We start from the raw sequence: 16912 nt of genomic DNA, 5'->3' as shown, positions 1-16912 counted from the left end.
TATACTTTACACTTTATGCTTTAAAGAAATTTAATTTTTCTATTAAATAAAATTTTTTTTGCCACCTTTGGAACATTAATTCCTACCAGCTGACATGTCATTAAAATGTTCCTCATGTTCCTTCTACTACTCTTACAGTTTAAGTTGTTGGTTGTTTCTAATTCTAAGCATATGTTGCTAAGAAAAATGTTTCTTAAATAATTTTGTCTCCAACTAAATCTTCTTAAGTGCTAAATAGCAGAAAAAATAACTAAGAAAATAAAATTAAAAACATGTTACAACATGCTAAAATATGTTGAAACTTACAAAAAACCTATTTGTGTTTTTTGCAAGTATGAGAGTAGGATTTTTAGTAAAAAAAGTTTTACTACAAAATGTTTGAAAAGTTTTTGTCCCACACTCTTTAAAAGAGAAAATGGGATGGATGCTCTTTAAGTGATTTTAATGTTTTTCCGTTTTATAAAAACAATGGCTTTAGTACGTTTAAGGAAAAGAAAATAAATTTTACAAGAATTTTTGTGTTCGTTAAACTTAACAATAATATTAGTTTTCCTTTTCAGGAAATGGTCTTTAAAATAACAAAATTTCCTTTTTACTAGATTAAACTTTGTGTAGAGATTTTGATAAGGGGCAGAGGATAGAATTTTCAACCCTTTTTTCATTTTCATTTAAAATTTATTTCAGTTTTGCCAATGTAATTTGTAAATTATTGAAACTTTACGTTTTTGTAATGCTCCTTGCAACAGTGATGGGCAAAATACAACTATTTTTGTCTAAGTGTTAAGCAACTTTTTTTGAAAAGTGTTTCTTTAAAAACCCTCAATAACATACTGTTTAATTTTATTTTGTCCCTGTATTTAGATTTTGAAAGTGTGCCCTTTACTGCCTTAAATTCTTTCTAAAGGTTTGTTATGTCTACTTTGTTTAATGGAATTCTATCAAGTACTTTTACCAGTTTGCTGGTAATGGCTGCTTTTAACAATAGACTGCGTTTTTGTTCATGTTGTTGCTGTTTTTTTAGCTTTAATTGTCTTCTAAATTGTAACCCAAAGATCAAGTTAATTTGTTAAATAATTTCATAAGTGTTAAACTAAAACCGTAGCTGCGATACATGCAGGAATTCCAAAAACTTTGACGAACAAATTGTGAGAAATTTTAATTAAAAAATGTTCAAGTACCTATTTAAACAGAGGTAAGAGGCAAGAAAAAAAAAGAAAAAAAAAACAAAAAAATTTTAAATATAAAGTAAAATTCAAAATCAATAAAAACTATGAAAAGGAATTTTGTTTATAAAAAGTAGAAATTTTGTAAAAAATAGGAAAAAAACTGAAGAGAAAAGGTGAATGAACTTGGAGAATAAGCTTTAATATTGAAAAATATTTTTCTTTAATTAATTTCAATTAATTAACAAGTTCTGTTCCAGTTCTGTTCTAGTTCGTTCTAGTTCTAGTTCTGTTCTAGTTCTGTTCTAGTTCTGTTCTAGTTCTGTTCTAGTTCTGTTCTAGTTCTGTTCTAGTTCTGTTCTAGTTCTGTTCTAGTTCTGTTCTAGTTCTGTTCTAGTTCTGTTCTAGTTCTGTTCTAGTTCTGTTCTAGTTCAGTTCTAGTTCAGTTCTAGTCTGTTCTAGTTCTGTTCTAGTTCTGTTCTAGTTCTGTTCTAGTTCTGTTCTAGTTCTGTTCTAGTTCTGTTCTAGTTCTGTTTGTTCTGTTCTAGTCTGTCCTAGTTCTGTTCTTGTTCTGTTCTAGTTCTGTCCTAGTCCTGTTCTAGTTCTGTTCTAGTTCTGTTCTAGTTCTGTTTCTAGTTCTGTTCTAGTTCTGTTCTAGTTCTGTTCTAGTTCTAGCTAGTTCTGTTCTAGTTCTTGTTTCTAGTTCTGTTCTAGTTCTGTTCTAGTTCTGTTCTAGTTCTGTTCTAGTTCTGTTCTAGTGTCCTGTTCTAGTTCTGTTCTAGTTCTGTTCTAGTTCTGTTCTAGTTCTGTTCTAGTTGTTCTAGTTCTGTTCTAGTTCTGTTCTAGTTCTGTTCTAGTTCTGTTCTAGTTCTGTTCTAGTTCTGTTCTAGTTCTGTTCTAGTTCTGTTCTAGTTCTGTTCTAGTTCTGTTCTAGTTCTGTTCTAGTTCTGTTCTAGTTCTGTTCTAGTTCTGTTCTAGTTCTGTTCTAGTGCTGTTCTAGTTCTGTTCTAGTTCTGTTCTAGTTCTGTTCTAGTTCTGTTCTAGTTCTGTTCTAGTTCTGTTCTAGTTCTGTTCTAGTTCTGTTCTAGTTCTGTTCTAGTTCTGTTCTAGTTCTGTTCTAGTTCTGTTCTAGTTCTGTTCTAGTTCTGTTCTAGTTCTGTTCTAGTTCTGTTCTAGTTCTGTTCTAGTTCTGTTCTAGTTCTGTTCTAGTTCTGTTCTAGTTCTGGTTCTAGTTCTGTTCTAGTTCTGTTCTAGTTCTGTTCTAGTTCTGTTCTAGTTCTGTTCTAGTTCTGTTCTAGTTCTGTTCTAGTTCTGTTCTAGTTCTGTTCTAGTTCTGTTCTAGTTCTGTTCTAGTTCTGTTCTAGTTCTGTTCTAGTTCTGTTCTAGTTCTGTTCTAGTTCTGTTCTAGTTCTGTTCTAGTTCTGTTCTAGTTCTGTTCTAGTTCTGTTCTAGTTTCTAGTTCTGTTCTAGTTCTGTTCTAGTTCTGTTCTAGTTCTGTTCTAGTTCTGTTCTAGTTCTGTTCTAGTTCTGTTCTAGTTCTGTTCTAGTTCTGTTCTAGTTCTGTTCTAGTTCTGTTCTAGTTCTGTTCTAGTTCTGTTCTAGTTCTGTTCTAGTTCTGTTCTAGTTCTGTTCTAGTTCTGTTCTAGTTCTGTTCTAGTTCTGTTCTAGTTCTGTTCTAGTTCTGTTCTAGTTCTGTTCTAGTTCTGTTCTAGTTCTGTTCTAGTTCTGCTCTAGTTCTGTTCTAGTTCTGTTCTAGTTCTGTTCGAGTTCTGTTCTAGTTCTGTTCTAGTTCTGTTTTAGGTCTGTTCCAGTTCTGTTCTAGTTCTGTTCAAATTCTATTCTAGTTCTGTGTTAGTTGTGATCTAGTTTCTGTTCTATTTTTTTTAATTAATTTCAATTATTTCACAAGTACTATAAAAAAATCACTATACCATGAACAATTTACTATTTTAAACACACACAATTTTTAATTATTTAAAACCAAAATATAAAGACAATCATGTTGCTAATAATGATGTTCTATATAATATTAAGGTTTTATATACAAATTGTCATCATCGACATTAGTTCAGCTCTAATAAACAATAAGAATTTAACAAAATATTCTTCAATTTCTCTCCCTTCTTCCGCACAAACTCAATCACGTATCCAAACATTTCATCAGCTAAGCATCCCAGGAAAAACTTACATTGAAAAGTAATGAGTTAAATAGCTAATAAAACCTCTTTTCACTACTTCTTCATTAGCATTTTAAGTCATTATTTTAACACGGTGATGTCATTGGAGGCAAGTACTTCTACGCACGCTTACAAATAGGGACTTAAAGAAGTACTTGCAATTTCCCTTACAAAACAGTTGTTGAGTAAGTTGTTTTGTTTTTTAATAATAAAAAGAGCCAGCTAGAATACGAACCAGGGGCTTCGGTTTGTTAGTCAAATGTTCTACACACTGCACCACTGCTTAGCTATTTTATTGCGCGTCAAATAATGGTTTTCACAAACAAAACTAATTTTTTTTTTATTTTTTTAAAACACAATTCTTAAAACGCAATTAAATAAAATGTGCAAACAAAATGACAAAGCCGAAAATAAAGTACTTCTATATCAGATTATAAGAAAGTCATTACTAGAGTACTTCTATGTAATGCAGACGGTAAGTAATAGTCATTGAAAAGTAAGTGGTTATGGAAGTACAACCCATTACCGAGTTTTTGCTGGGATACAAACAACAACTGCATGTTTATTCCTGCCTAAACATTTTTCATATGAAGATAATGTGGATGATGACAATGAGTATAACAACAACTGACTATAAATTGACTAAAACATCTGTTAATCAAATTAACAATATTGTTAAATACATTTATAAAGTCATCTTAAACAAACACAAAATACTGCATAACCCCCCATATTCTTCGTTAACTGGCAAATTCTATCGGAAAACTAAAATCCCAAAACCTATGAAAACACTTGTTGTTTTTTCTTTGGTTCAGAACCTAAGCAAAAATAACAACAAAAAAGTTGTATAAAATATTCCAAACATGTCGAAACAATAATTGTCATTAGTAAAGGGTTTAAGCAATAAATTTTTATCATTTTAAACTGCTATAGCAGCTATAAAAATAGTAGCACAGGAAATACACACCTCTGGAATAGAGGGGGAGAAATAAAAATTTTCATTTGTTTTTAGATTGCAGCATTAAAAAGGAAAAGATAGATAAATATTTAGTTTGTATGTAAACTGTAGGTGGTGATTTACAAGTAAATTTATGAGATTTTCTTAAATTTTAAATTAAGTTTTTTTGTTGCTTGTATTTACCACAACAACTGGAAAAATATTAAGGGTGGTTGTTGGAAAATATAAGGAAAAGAAAAGAGAAATATTAATCTTTTCTGTTTATTCAGTTCGAAATCTGTTCTAGTTCTGCGTTTTAGTGGAGTTCAAGTTGTGTTCTCTTTCTGTTTTAGATGTGCTCGATATCTGTTCTAGTTCTCTTCTAGTTCTGTTCTAGTTCTGTTCTAGTTCTGTTCTAGTTCTGTTCTAGTTCTGTTCTAGTTCTGTTCTAGTTCTGTTCTAGTTCTGTTCTAGTTCTGTTCTAGTTCTGTTCTAGTTCTGTTCTAGTTCTGTTCTAGTTCTGTTCTAGTTCTGTTCTAGTTCTGTTCTAGTTCTGTTCTAGTTCTGTTCTAGTTCTGTTCTAGTTCTGTTCTAGTTCTGTTCTAGTTCTGTTCTAGTTCTGTTCTAGTTCTGTTCTAGTTCTGTTCTAGTTCTGTTCTAGTTCTGTTCTAGTTTTGTTCTAGTTCTGTTCTAGTTCTGTTCTAGTTCTGTTCTAGTTCTGTTCTAGTTCTGTTCTAGTTCTGTTCTAGTTCTGTTCTAGTTCTGTTCTAGTTCTGTTCTAGTTCTGTTCTAGTTCTGTTCTAGTTCTGTTCTAGTTCTGTTCTAGTCTAGTTCTAGTTCTGTTTCTGTTCTAGTTCTAGTTCTGTTCTGTTCTGTTCTGTTCTGTTCTGTTCTGTTCTGTTCTAGTTCTGTTCTTCTGTTCTAGTTATGTTCTAGTTATGTTCTAGTTCTGTTCTAGTTCTGTTCTAGTTCTGTTCTAGTTCTGTTCTAGTTCTGTTCTTGTTCTGTTCTAGTTCTGTTCCAGTTCTGTTCTAGTTCTGTTCTAGTTCTGTTCTAGTTCTGTTCTAGTTCTGTTCCAGTTCTGTTCTAGTACTGTTCTAGTTCAGTTGTAGTTCTGTTCTAATTCTGTTCTAGTTCTGTTTTAGTTCTGTTCTAGTTCTGTTCTAGTTCTGTTCTAGTTCTGTTCTAGTTCTGTTCTAGTTCTGTTTCTAGTTCTGTTCTAGTTCTGTTCTAGTTCTGTTCTAGTTCTGTTCTAGTTCTGTTCTAGTTCTGTTCTAGTTCTGTTCTAGTTCTGTTCTAGTTCTGTTCTAGTTCTGTTCTATTTCTTTTCTGTTCTATTTCTGTTCTATTTCTGTTCTATTTCTGTTCTATTTCTGTTCTAGTTCTGTTCTAGTTCTGTTCTAGTTCTGTTCTATTTCTGTTCTATTTCTGTTCTATTTCTGTTCTATTTCTGTTCTATTTCTGTTCTAGTTCTGTTCTAGTTCTGTTCTAGTTCTGTTCTAGTTCTGTTCTAGTTCTGTTCTAGTTCTGTTCTAGTTCTGTTCAAGTTCTGTTCTAGTTCTGTTCTAGTTCTGTTCTAGCTCTGTTCTAGTTCTGTTCTAGTTCTGTTCTGGTTCTGTTCTAGTTCTGTTCTAGTTCTGTTCTAGTTCTGTTCTAGTTCTGTTCTAGTTCTGTTCTAGTTCTGTTCTAGTTCTGTTCTAGTTCTGTTCTAGTTCTGTTCTAGTTCTGTTCTAGTTCTGTTCTAGTTCTATTCTAGTTCTGTTCCAGTTCTGTTCTAGTTCTGTTCCAGTTCTGTTCTAGTACTGTTCTAGTTCAGTTGAAGTTCTGTTCTAATTCTGTTCTAGTTCTGTTCTAGTTCTGTTCTAGTTCTGTTCTAGTTCTGTTCTAATTCTGTTCTAGTTCTGTTTTAGTTCTGTTGTAGTTCTGTTCTAGTTCTGTTCTAGTTCTGTTCTAGTTCTGTTCTAGTTCTGTTCTAGTTCTGTTCTAGTTCTGTTCTAGTTCTGTTCTAGTTCTGTTCTAGTTCTTTTCTAGTTCTGTTCTAGTTCTCTTCTAGTTCTGTTCTAGTTCTAGTTCTGTTCTAGCTCTGTTCTAGTTCTGTTCTAGTTCTGCTTTAGTTCTGTGTTAGTTCTATTCTAGTTCAGAACAGAACTCATTAATCATTTAAAAGACTATTATTTCGTAAACAGTGGAACCTCTCTAAAGATAACACTCAAACAAATATGGTTTTTCCTTTTTTTAATAATCTTGCTGAACCAAAAGTCATGTTATGTTTTAAAGGTTTTACTGTTTCTGATTGACTTTGATTTTATTTTTGCCTCAATAATATGTAATAAAGCAAAAAATTTTTTTTTGAATTTATTAATGCTGGTCATTTTGTATGTTAAACATTGACATGTTACAGACAGCTGGACGGACAGAAAGAGATACAAACGGACTTTGAGTTAACAAGATATATGGATATAGAAGTAGAATAATACAGTGAGTGACAGACGATAGGCACTAGAGCATAGACGAGAAGGTGGAGTTTGGAGCATTGACCGAAGTGTTCTAGTGACACGTGACTTATAACAGTGCTTACACTGAGTGAGTAAATCTTTTTAAATGATATAAAACAGTGAGGCGCATTGCGCATCATAACGTATTTGGTGTTAAGTGTGAAGTAGCAGAATATGGAGTATTTTCAAGGAAGTTCTTGCACTTGTTAGAAGTTTTGAAAATATGCCCTTGACTGCACAAATACATTCAGTTAAATGACAAGTTCGTATGTATTGTGAAATATTTACTACTCATCTAAACCTCTAACATACGCACAGTCACACCAGATTAGTGTTAATGACCTTTAGATATTTGGTGTTAATTAATCATTTATTTACTATAGGGTGAGGTAAAAAAAGAGGCAGTTTGGAAATATTTATGATTTAGAAAAAGTAGATTTTAAAGTTCTTTGACATCTCAAAGTTCATTAACATTACATGGCGGAGACTCAGACTATAGACCAGACTATAGACCAGACTATAGACTAGACTATAGACTAGACTATAGACTAGTCTATAGACTAGACTATTGACTAGACTATGGACTAGTCTATAGACTAGACTAGTCTATAGACTAGATAGACTAGACTATAGACTAGACTATAGACTAGACTATAGACTAGATAGACTAGACTATAGACTAGACTATAGACTAGACTATAGACTAGACTATAGACTAGACTATAGACTAGACTATAGACTAGACTATAGACTAGACTATAGACTAGACTATAGACTAGACTATAGACTAGACTATAGACTAGTCTATAGACTAGACTATTGACTAGACTATAGACTAGTCTATAGACTAGACTAGTCTATAGACTAGACTAGTCTATAGACTAGATAGACTAGACTATAGACTAGACTAGACTATAGACTAGACTAGACTAGACTATAGACTAGACTATAGACTAGACTATAGACTAGACTATAGACTAGACTATAGTCTAGACTATAGACTAGACTAGATAGACTAGACTATAGACTAGACTATAGACTAGACTATAGACTAGACTATAGACTAGACTATAGGCTAGACTATAGACTAGACTATTGATTAGACTATAGACTAGACTATAGACTAGACTATAGACTAGACTATAGACTAGCCTATAGACTAGACTATAGATTAGACTAGACTATAGACTAGACTATAGACTAGACTAGACTATAGACTAGACTAGACTATAGACTAGACTATAGACTAGACTATAGACTAGACTATAGACTAGACTAGACTATAGACTAGACTATAGACTAGACTAGACTAGACTATAGACTATAGACTAGACTAGACTATAGACTATAGACTAGACTAGACTATAGACTAGACTAGACTATAACTAGACTAGACTATAGACTAGACTAGACTATAGACTAAGACTAGACTATAGACTAGACTAGACTATAGACTAGACTAGACTATAGACTAGACTAGACTATAGACTAGACTATAGACTAGACTATAGACTAGACTATAGACTATAGACTAGACTATAGACTAGACTAGAATAGACTATAGACTAGACTATAGACTAGACTATAGACTAGACTATAGACTAGACTATAGACTAGACTATAGACTAGACTATAGACTAGACTATAGACTAGACTATAGACTAGACTATAGACTAGACTATAGACTAGACTATAGACTAGACTTAGACTAGACTTTAGACTAGACTTTAGACTAGACTTTAGACTAAGACTATAGACTAGACTATAGACTAGATAGACTAGATAGCTGACTATAGACTAACTATAGACTAGACTATAGACTAGACTAGATAGACTAGAGACTAGACTAGACTAGACTAGACTATAGACTAGACTATAGACTAGACTATAGACTAGACTATAGACTAGACTATAGACTACTATAGACTAGACTATAGACTAGACTATAGACTAGACTATAGACTAGACTATAGACTAGACTGTAGACTAGACTATAGAGACTATACTAGACTATAGACTAGACTATAGACTAACTATAGACTAGACTATAGACTAGACTATAGACTAGACTATAGACTAGACTATAGACTAGACTATAGGCTAGACTATAGACTAGACTATAGGACGAGACTATAGACTATAGACTAGACTATAGACTAGACTATAGACTAGACTATAGACTAGACTATAGGCTAGACTATAGACTATACTATAGACTAGACTATAGACTATAGACTAGACTATATACTAGACTATAGACTAGACTATAGACTAGACTATAGACTAGACTATAGACTAGACTATGACTAGACTATAGACTAGACTATAGACTGGACTATAGACTAGACTATAGACTAGACTATAGAATAGACATAAATTTTTTATGTACTAAAGATTATAAAGCTTAATATTTGTTTCCTTTTTAAAGATATCAAAAAACCATTTAACACCAATTTATTGTCTACGAATGAACCCTCATTCATATGACATGGTCTCGAACCCCCTCCCCCAAAAAATTCTTTAAACACATTAACAATCTACGTAATCAACCACTAACTGGCTGGTTTTAAACATGACTCAACAAATAATACTTGCTACAAGGACAACAGCCGAAGGACTATAAAAATCTCATATAGAGATAAACAGAAAAAAAAACATAAAAATCTCCTGCCGCCCAACATAACATTGAAAGTTATGTATGTAAAAACAAACTCGGACCAAAAAATGGAGACATTATTTTATATATATGACAAGGGCAAGTAAATCCCAGTTAAACTGTCGCATCTTGTTGGCAGCATAAACACCCTGCAACCAAAAGGTGGCAGAAGTAAAACAGGACACACAACATGCTTCCCTTGAACAGAAAGAAAATCCTTTTCTAAAAGGGTGTTTGTCTTAATACAACGCAACGTATTAAGATGCCAAATATTAAAATTATAGTCCTTTTTAAATGTTTCTCTCCCTGTTTTTTACATTTTACTCTTTTTGGTAAAACAAAAATATTTATTTTTATAGCTTTTTTAAAAAAACTACTTTTTGCTTTCTTTCTCTTGTATTTTATTACAGAATAACCATCTGTGAATGTAAACTTTGTTTTTTTTTGGCAAAAACAAACCATTCACCAAGTCTTTGCCAGGTTTACTCCAACCATATTTCACTTTTTTCTACTTTTCCATATTTTCTGTATATTTTTCTTTTTATTTTAAACAGAACTTTTGTTATTGTAAATTTTCACGACCAGACATTGTTGATTTTTAATTTTATGATATCATCATCAAATACTCATGCTAGAGGATTTACAACAAAAAGTGTAACCTAGCCGGTAGTTTGCAATAGTAAGTTGTAAAAGAAAGTATTCAATAAAAATTCGAAATTAAAAATTTCTCTTAAAATTCGATTTTTCACTTAAAATAAAAATTTTCACTTCATCTCTCCGTCTATCATAAAAATTTATATTTTTCACTAAACATTAAATTTATTCACTAAAATTTCAATTTTATTAAATTTTTCTTTTTATTTTCAGGTATGTTAATTGTAATCTTATAATTGATCCACCTAAGGGTAAGAAAAATGGATAAACATAATTCTTCATAAGTCAACTTCATATCAGGTTTAATTCTTTTTCATTTCTGGTTCAGTTCTAGTTCAGTTCTAGTTCAGTTCTAGTTCAGTTCTAGTTCAGTTCTAGTTCAGTTCTAGTTCAGTTCTAGTTCAGTTCTAGTTCAGTTCTAGTTCAGTTCCAGTTCAGTTCTACTTCAGTTCTAGTTCAGTTCTAGGTCAGTTCTAGTTCAGTTCTAGTTCAGTTCTAGTTCAGTTCTAGTTCAGTTCTAGTTCAGTTCTAGTTCAGTTCTAGTGCAGTTCTAGTTCAGTTCTAGTTCTGTTCTAGTCGTTCTAGTTCTGTTCTAGTTCTGTTTAGTTCGTTCTAGTTCTGTTCTAGTTCTGTTCTAGTTCTGTTCTAGTTGTTCTAGTTGTTCTAGTTCTGTTCTAGTGTTCTAGTTCTGTTCTAGTTCTGTTTAGTTCTGTTCTAGTTCGTTCTAGTTCTGTTCTAGTTCTGTTCTAGTTCTGTTCTAGTTCTGTTCTAGTTCTGTTCTAGTTCTGTTCTAGTTCTGTTCTAGTTCTGTTCTAGTTCTGTTCTAGTTCTGTTCTAGTTCTGTTCTAGTTCTGTTCTAGTTCTGTTCTAGTTCTGTTCTAGTTCTGTTCTAGTTCTTTTCTAGTTTGTTCTAGTTCTGTTCTAGTTCGTTCTAGTTCTGTTCTAGTTCTGTTCTAGTTCTGTTCTAGTTCTGTTCTAGTTCTGTTCTAGTTCTGTTCTAGTTCTGTTCTAGTTCTGTTCTAGTTCTGTTCTAGTTCTGTTCTAGTTCTGTTCTAGTTCTGTTCTAGTTCTGTTCTAGTTCTGTTCTAGTTCTGTTCTAGTTCTGTTCTAGTTCTGTTTCTAGTCTGTTCTAGTTCTGTTCTAGTTCTGTTCTAGTTCTGTTCTAGTTCTGTTCTAGTTCTGTTCTAGTTCTGTTCTAGTTCTGTTCTAGTTCTGTTCTAGTTTGTTCTGTCTGTTCTATTTCTGTTCTAGTTCTGTTCTAGTTCTGTTCTAGTTCTGTTCTAGTTCTTGTTTTAGTTTCTGTTTTCTAGTTCTGTTCTATTTTCTGTTCTAGTTCTGTTCTAGTTCTGTTCTAGTTCTGTTCTAGTTCTGTTCTAGTTCTGTTCTAGTGCTGTTCTAGTTCTGTTCTAGTTCTGTTCTAGTCTGTTCTAGTTCTGTTCTAGTTCTGTTCTAGTTCTGTTCTAGTTCTGTTCTAGTTCTGTTCTAGTTCTGTTCTAGTTCTGTTCTAGTTCTGTTCTAGTTCTGTTCTAGTTCTGTTCTAGTTCTGTTCTAGTTCTGTTCTAGTTCTAGGTTCTGTTCTAGTTCTGTTCTAGTTCTGTTCTAGTTCTGTTCTAGTTCTTTCTAGTTCTGTTTCTAGTTCTGTTCTAGTTCTGTTTCTAGTTCTGTTCTAGTTCTGTTCTAGTTCGTGTTCTAGTTCTGTTCGAGTTCCTGTTCTTAGTTTCTGTCTAGTTCGTTTAGTCTGTTCTAGTTTCTGTTCTAGTTCTGTTCTAGTTCTGTTCTAGTTCTGTTCTAGTTCTGTTCTAGTTCTGTTCTAGTTCTGTTTAGTTCTGTTCTAGTTCTGTTCTAGTTCTGTTCTAGTTCTGTTCTAGTTCTGTTCTAGTTCTGTTCTAGTTCTGTCTAGTTCTGTTCTAGTTCGTTTCTAGTTCTGTTCTAGTTCTGTTCTAGTTCTGTTCTAGTTCTGTTCTAGTTATGTTCTATGTTCTGTTCTAGTTCTGTTCTAGTTCTGTTCTAGTTCTGTTCTAGTTCTGTTCTAGTTCTGTTCTAGTTCTGTTCTAGTTCTGTTCTAGTTCTGTTCTAGTTCTGTTCTAGTTCTAGTTCTGTTCTAGTTTTAGTTCTGTTTTAGTTCTGTTCTAGTTCTGTTCTAGTTCTGTTCTAGTTCTGTTCTAGTTCTGTTTTAGTTCTGTTTTAGTTCTGTTCTAGTTCTGTTCTAATTCTGTTCTAGTTCTGTTCTAGTTCTGTTCTAGTTCTGTTCTATTTCTGTTCTATTGTAGTTTTGTCTGTTCCGAAGTTTTATTTTCTGAAAAAAATTGTGTATCTTCAATTCCTATTGAATTTAATTTTTAGCACTTATTAAACTATAATTCAATCTTCTCTTAATTCATTCAGACAAACTGCAAACCCTTCTCTGACATCTCCTCGCACTCCTTTTATTAATAATCTCTACTTCCTCCTTCAAATATCTTCTTCTTAAAGTTTTTATAAGTATTTTAATGTGATGCCATAAATTAAATACGGTCCAAAACATGTCATAAACAATAATATTACAAAATAATCAAAAACACATAATAAATTTTATTTTTATACAATAAAATAATTGCACACTTCAGTGACTATGAGAAAGAAATAAATACAGTAACGAAATGATAAAGTTATGTTTAAAGGGGATTTATGAAGGAGGAGAAGAGGGAGTGAAGAGTGTTGGAGTGGAGAAAAATATTGAAAATATGTAATAAATATGAGAACATGAAAATGAAATCAAAGAATTGGTTTTGACTTTGAAAAAAAAAAAATAACATGTGTTGTTGGGTTTTATAAGCCTGTCTGGCAGTAGGGATATTCACAGATTGAGGTTTAACTTAATCGATCTGATGAAATTTTAGCTCCGCTGCCAAAACTATAACCTTAGATGTTGCATATAGAGATATCAAGATTTCTTTTAATACCCCCATTTCGTTATGATTTGACATATGACACAAGTCTGTTTGTTTGTTTGTTTAACAGAGTATGAGTTGCCTGTCATTTATTGAAAGCAAAATGAAAGAGAGAATAGTATTTAACTTTTGTTTATGATTCACACATTCGCACTGAACCAACACTGGCTCGTATGGTGTCATCTGGGTGACATTGACAGTTGAAACAAGTGTGTATATTAAATCTTACATACAAGTACTATGAAATTTTCCTTTCCCTAGAACGCCAAGCCTTTATTATTTCTCTGTTCGTTTTTAGATTTTATAGCTGTAATTTTTTTCTAATAGGATTCTAAAGTCAACTCAATAAAAACTCTATTTTATTTTTAGAAAGTTATAGATGGATGTATGACGTCTATGTCGGTTTGTTATTTCTCTATTACATTTTCATTTTTTTTTGCATTTTATTTTCACAATACTGCGAGACAGACCATAAAATTTGTTAAGTGTCACATTTTATGGAGTGGATTTTTTTATTTGTAATTTTGCTTTCTTTTCTATTTTTGGGCAATTGTTTTTCAAAAAGCCATTTTTTATAAATTATGGTTATTATTTTGGTTTTTGCAAAATGTAAAATTGTATTTTTAGAAAAAAAAAAAATAATTTGAGTCATATATTTAGTAGAGAGACATATGAACATTGTATTGTATATTTTATGATTATGGCAGATGATTAATGGTTTGAAAATAAATATGTTTTTGTAAAAATAAGCATAAAACAGTCAGTTTGTTATAAAAATTAACATAAATTTTAAAACAGCATAAATCCGAAATAATGAAACATAGTTGCAAAATAAATTCCAAATAAAAAAAACAAATCAAATTAAATCGCTGATAGTTTTCTATGTATTTGTTTTTCTAGAACAGAACTAGAACAGAACTAGAACTGAACTACAACAGAAACAACAGAACTAGAACAGAACTAAAATAGAACTAGAACAGAACTAGAACAGAACTAGAACAGAACTAGAACAGAACTAGAACAGAACTAGAACAGAACTAGAACAGAACTAGAACGAACTAGAACAGAACTAGACAGAACTAGAACAGAACTAGAACAGAACTAGAACAGAACTAGAACAGAACTAGAACAGAACTAGAACAGAACTGAACAGAACTAGAACAGAACTAGAACAGAACTCGAACAGAACTAGAACAGAACTAGAACAGAACTAGAACAGAACTAGAACAGAAACTAGAACAGAACTAGAACAGAACTAGAACAGAACTAGAACAGAACTAGAACAGAACTAGAACAGAACTAGAACAAACTAGAACAGAACTAGAACAGAACTAGAACAGAACTAGAACAGAACTAGAACAGAACTAGAACAGAACTAGAACAGAACTAGAACAGAACTAGAACAGAACTAAGAACAGAACTAGAACAGAACTAGAACAGAACTAGAACAGAACTAGAACAGAACTAGAACAGAACTAGAACAGAACTAGAACAGAACTAGAACAGAACTAGAACAGAACTAGAACAGAACTAGAACAGAACTAGAACAGAACTAGAACAGAACTAGAACAGAACTAGAACAGAACTAGACAGAACTAGAACCAGAACTAGAACAGAACTAGAACAGAACTAGAACAGAACTAGAACAGAACTAGAACAGAACTAGAACAGAACTAGAACAGAACTAGAGCAGAACTAGAACAGAACTAGAACAGAACTAGAACAGACTAGAACAGAACTAGAACAGAACTAGAGAGAACAGAACTAGAAAAGAACTAGCAGAACAGAACTAGAAAAGAACTAGAACAGAGCTAGAACAGAACTAGAACAGAACTAGAATAGAACTAGAACAGAACTAGAACAGAACTAGAACAGAACTAGAACAGAACTAGAACAGAACTAGAACAGAACTAGAACAGAACTAGAACAGAACTAGAACAGAACAAACAGAACTAGAACAGAACTAGAACAGAACTAGAACAGAACTAGAACAGAACTAGAACAGAACTGAACGAACTAGAACTAGAACAGAACTAGAACAGAACTAGAACAGAACTAGAACAGAACTAGAACAGAACTAGAACTAGAACAGAACTAGAACAGAACTAGAACAGAACTAGAACAGAACTAGAACAGAACTAGAACAGAAAACTAGAACAGAACTAGAACAGAACTAGAACAGAACTAGAACAGAACTAGAACTAGAACAGAACTAGAACAGAACTAGAATAGAACAGAACAGAAAGAACAGAACTAGAACAAACTAGAACAGAACTAGAACAGAACTAGAACGAACTAACAGAACTAGAACAGAACTAGAACAGAACTAGAACAGAACTAGAACAGAACTAGAACAGAACTAGAACAGAACTAGAACAGAACTAGAACAGAACTAGAACAGAACTAGAACAGAACTAGAACAGAACTAGAACAGAACTAGAAAAGAACTAGAACAGAACTAGAACAGAACTAGAACAGAACTAGAACTGTAGTTTTATAAGGCAAAGATTTTTATTACAAATATTAAATATTTCATAATTATTTCGTAAACATTTTTATCTGTCATCGAATGTTTTCAACTCCAAAACTGGTGGGCAGAAGAAAAAAAAAACATTCATATGTAAATATTATTTAGTTTCTTTATTAATAATTTCGTATTAAATGTTGTTTTTCTCGAAAAATTTGTTTATAACATTTTACTAACAAATAAATAAAAACTAGCAAATTTCGCAATCTGTAAAATGTCACTGGCACATAGTGCTGCTGGTGCTGCGCCAACAGTCGGTACCAAAAACAACTTCATACAGAATCATTTTATATAGATTCTTTACATTTTGTTTGTTTAATTCATGCATCATGAAGTGTAAAACATCTTTGGTATGTCCGTCCATCCACCAAGCATCCATCCGTTGTGATTGTACGTCAGTCTTTCTGTTCATTCGTTCGTCCGTCCATCCACTTTTATTTGTTCTATTTTTACGCACTTTGCAAACGCACATATTGTTGTCTATTATCGTGTTTATAGCATAAGTGACCTATGTTGCTTTTTTAATTTGTTCAGATCTTTGCTCTATAATCTATACGTGTTCAGAAATTTTTCATAAAACACCAATTTTTGTTCATTGTTAAAAATAAGCACTTAGTCCCTTTTGCAATTAATTTGGGGCTTTATCATCAGCAATTGGGGAAAATGTATATAAATAAATTTTAAAAATAGAAAAACTATATTTTACTACTAAAGAACTTTAAGAGTATTTCTTAGATTTGAGATTAATTTTCTTCAATGAGTGGATAGCTGAATAGACAAATTTTCGCAATGATTTTAGTTAATTTTTTTATACAAAAATTTCGTTAAGATAAAATTCAGCGTGTGATATTTTAAAATAAATTATTTTTAATTTAAAACACGTTTACCTTTTTTACACACTTTAATAAGTCTCTACTAGTTTATTCAACAATAAAATTTCAATTTATAAACAAAAACGTATTCTTCATCTTTTTACCTAAATTCAAATATAATTGAGTCACGTGATTATGAAGCAACAAGCAAAAACCCAGTCCCTCTTAAACAACACATCAGTTCAATAAACTTGTCATGTATTCCAGAAACAGGTGACATTACTACCGTTATTAAGACTTCCCTTTAGGGCCAGAAAAATACCTTTAAAAAAATCTCAATTGTTGTTGTCTGTTCGTTGAATTTTTTGGCAGTCACGTAGTAAAGTTACCCAAAAATGTAAAATTTTTTTTTTTTTTGGTTGCTTACTCCAAGCAAATTACGAAAAAACAAAAAATGTTTTAAAATTGATTGTTTATAACCTCTGCATATGATAATGACAAGTAGTCTTCCATAAATAGTCTGCAGTTTAGAGTTTTTTTTTTTTGTGGGAAGGGAAGCTG

The sequence above is a fragment of the Lucilia sericata genome, unplaced genomic scaffold (assembly GCF_015586225.1).
Source record: "Lucilia sericata isolate MDLA Ls3-8-SP2 unplaced genomic scaffold, ASM1558622v1 Contig000573F_arrow, whole genome shotgun sequence".
In the NCBI taxonomy this organism is placed as follows: domain Eukaryota; kingdom Metazoa; phylum Arthropoda; class Insecta; order Diptera; family Calliphoridae; genus Lucilia; species Lucilia sericata.
Note: the sequence above shows the minus strand (reverse complement) of the source record.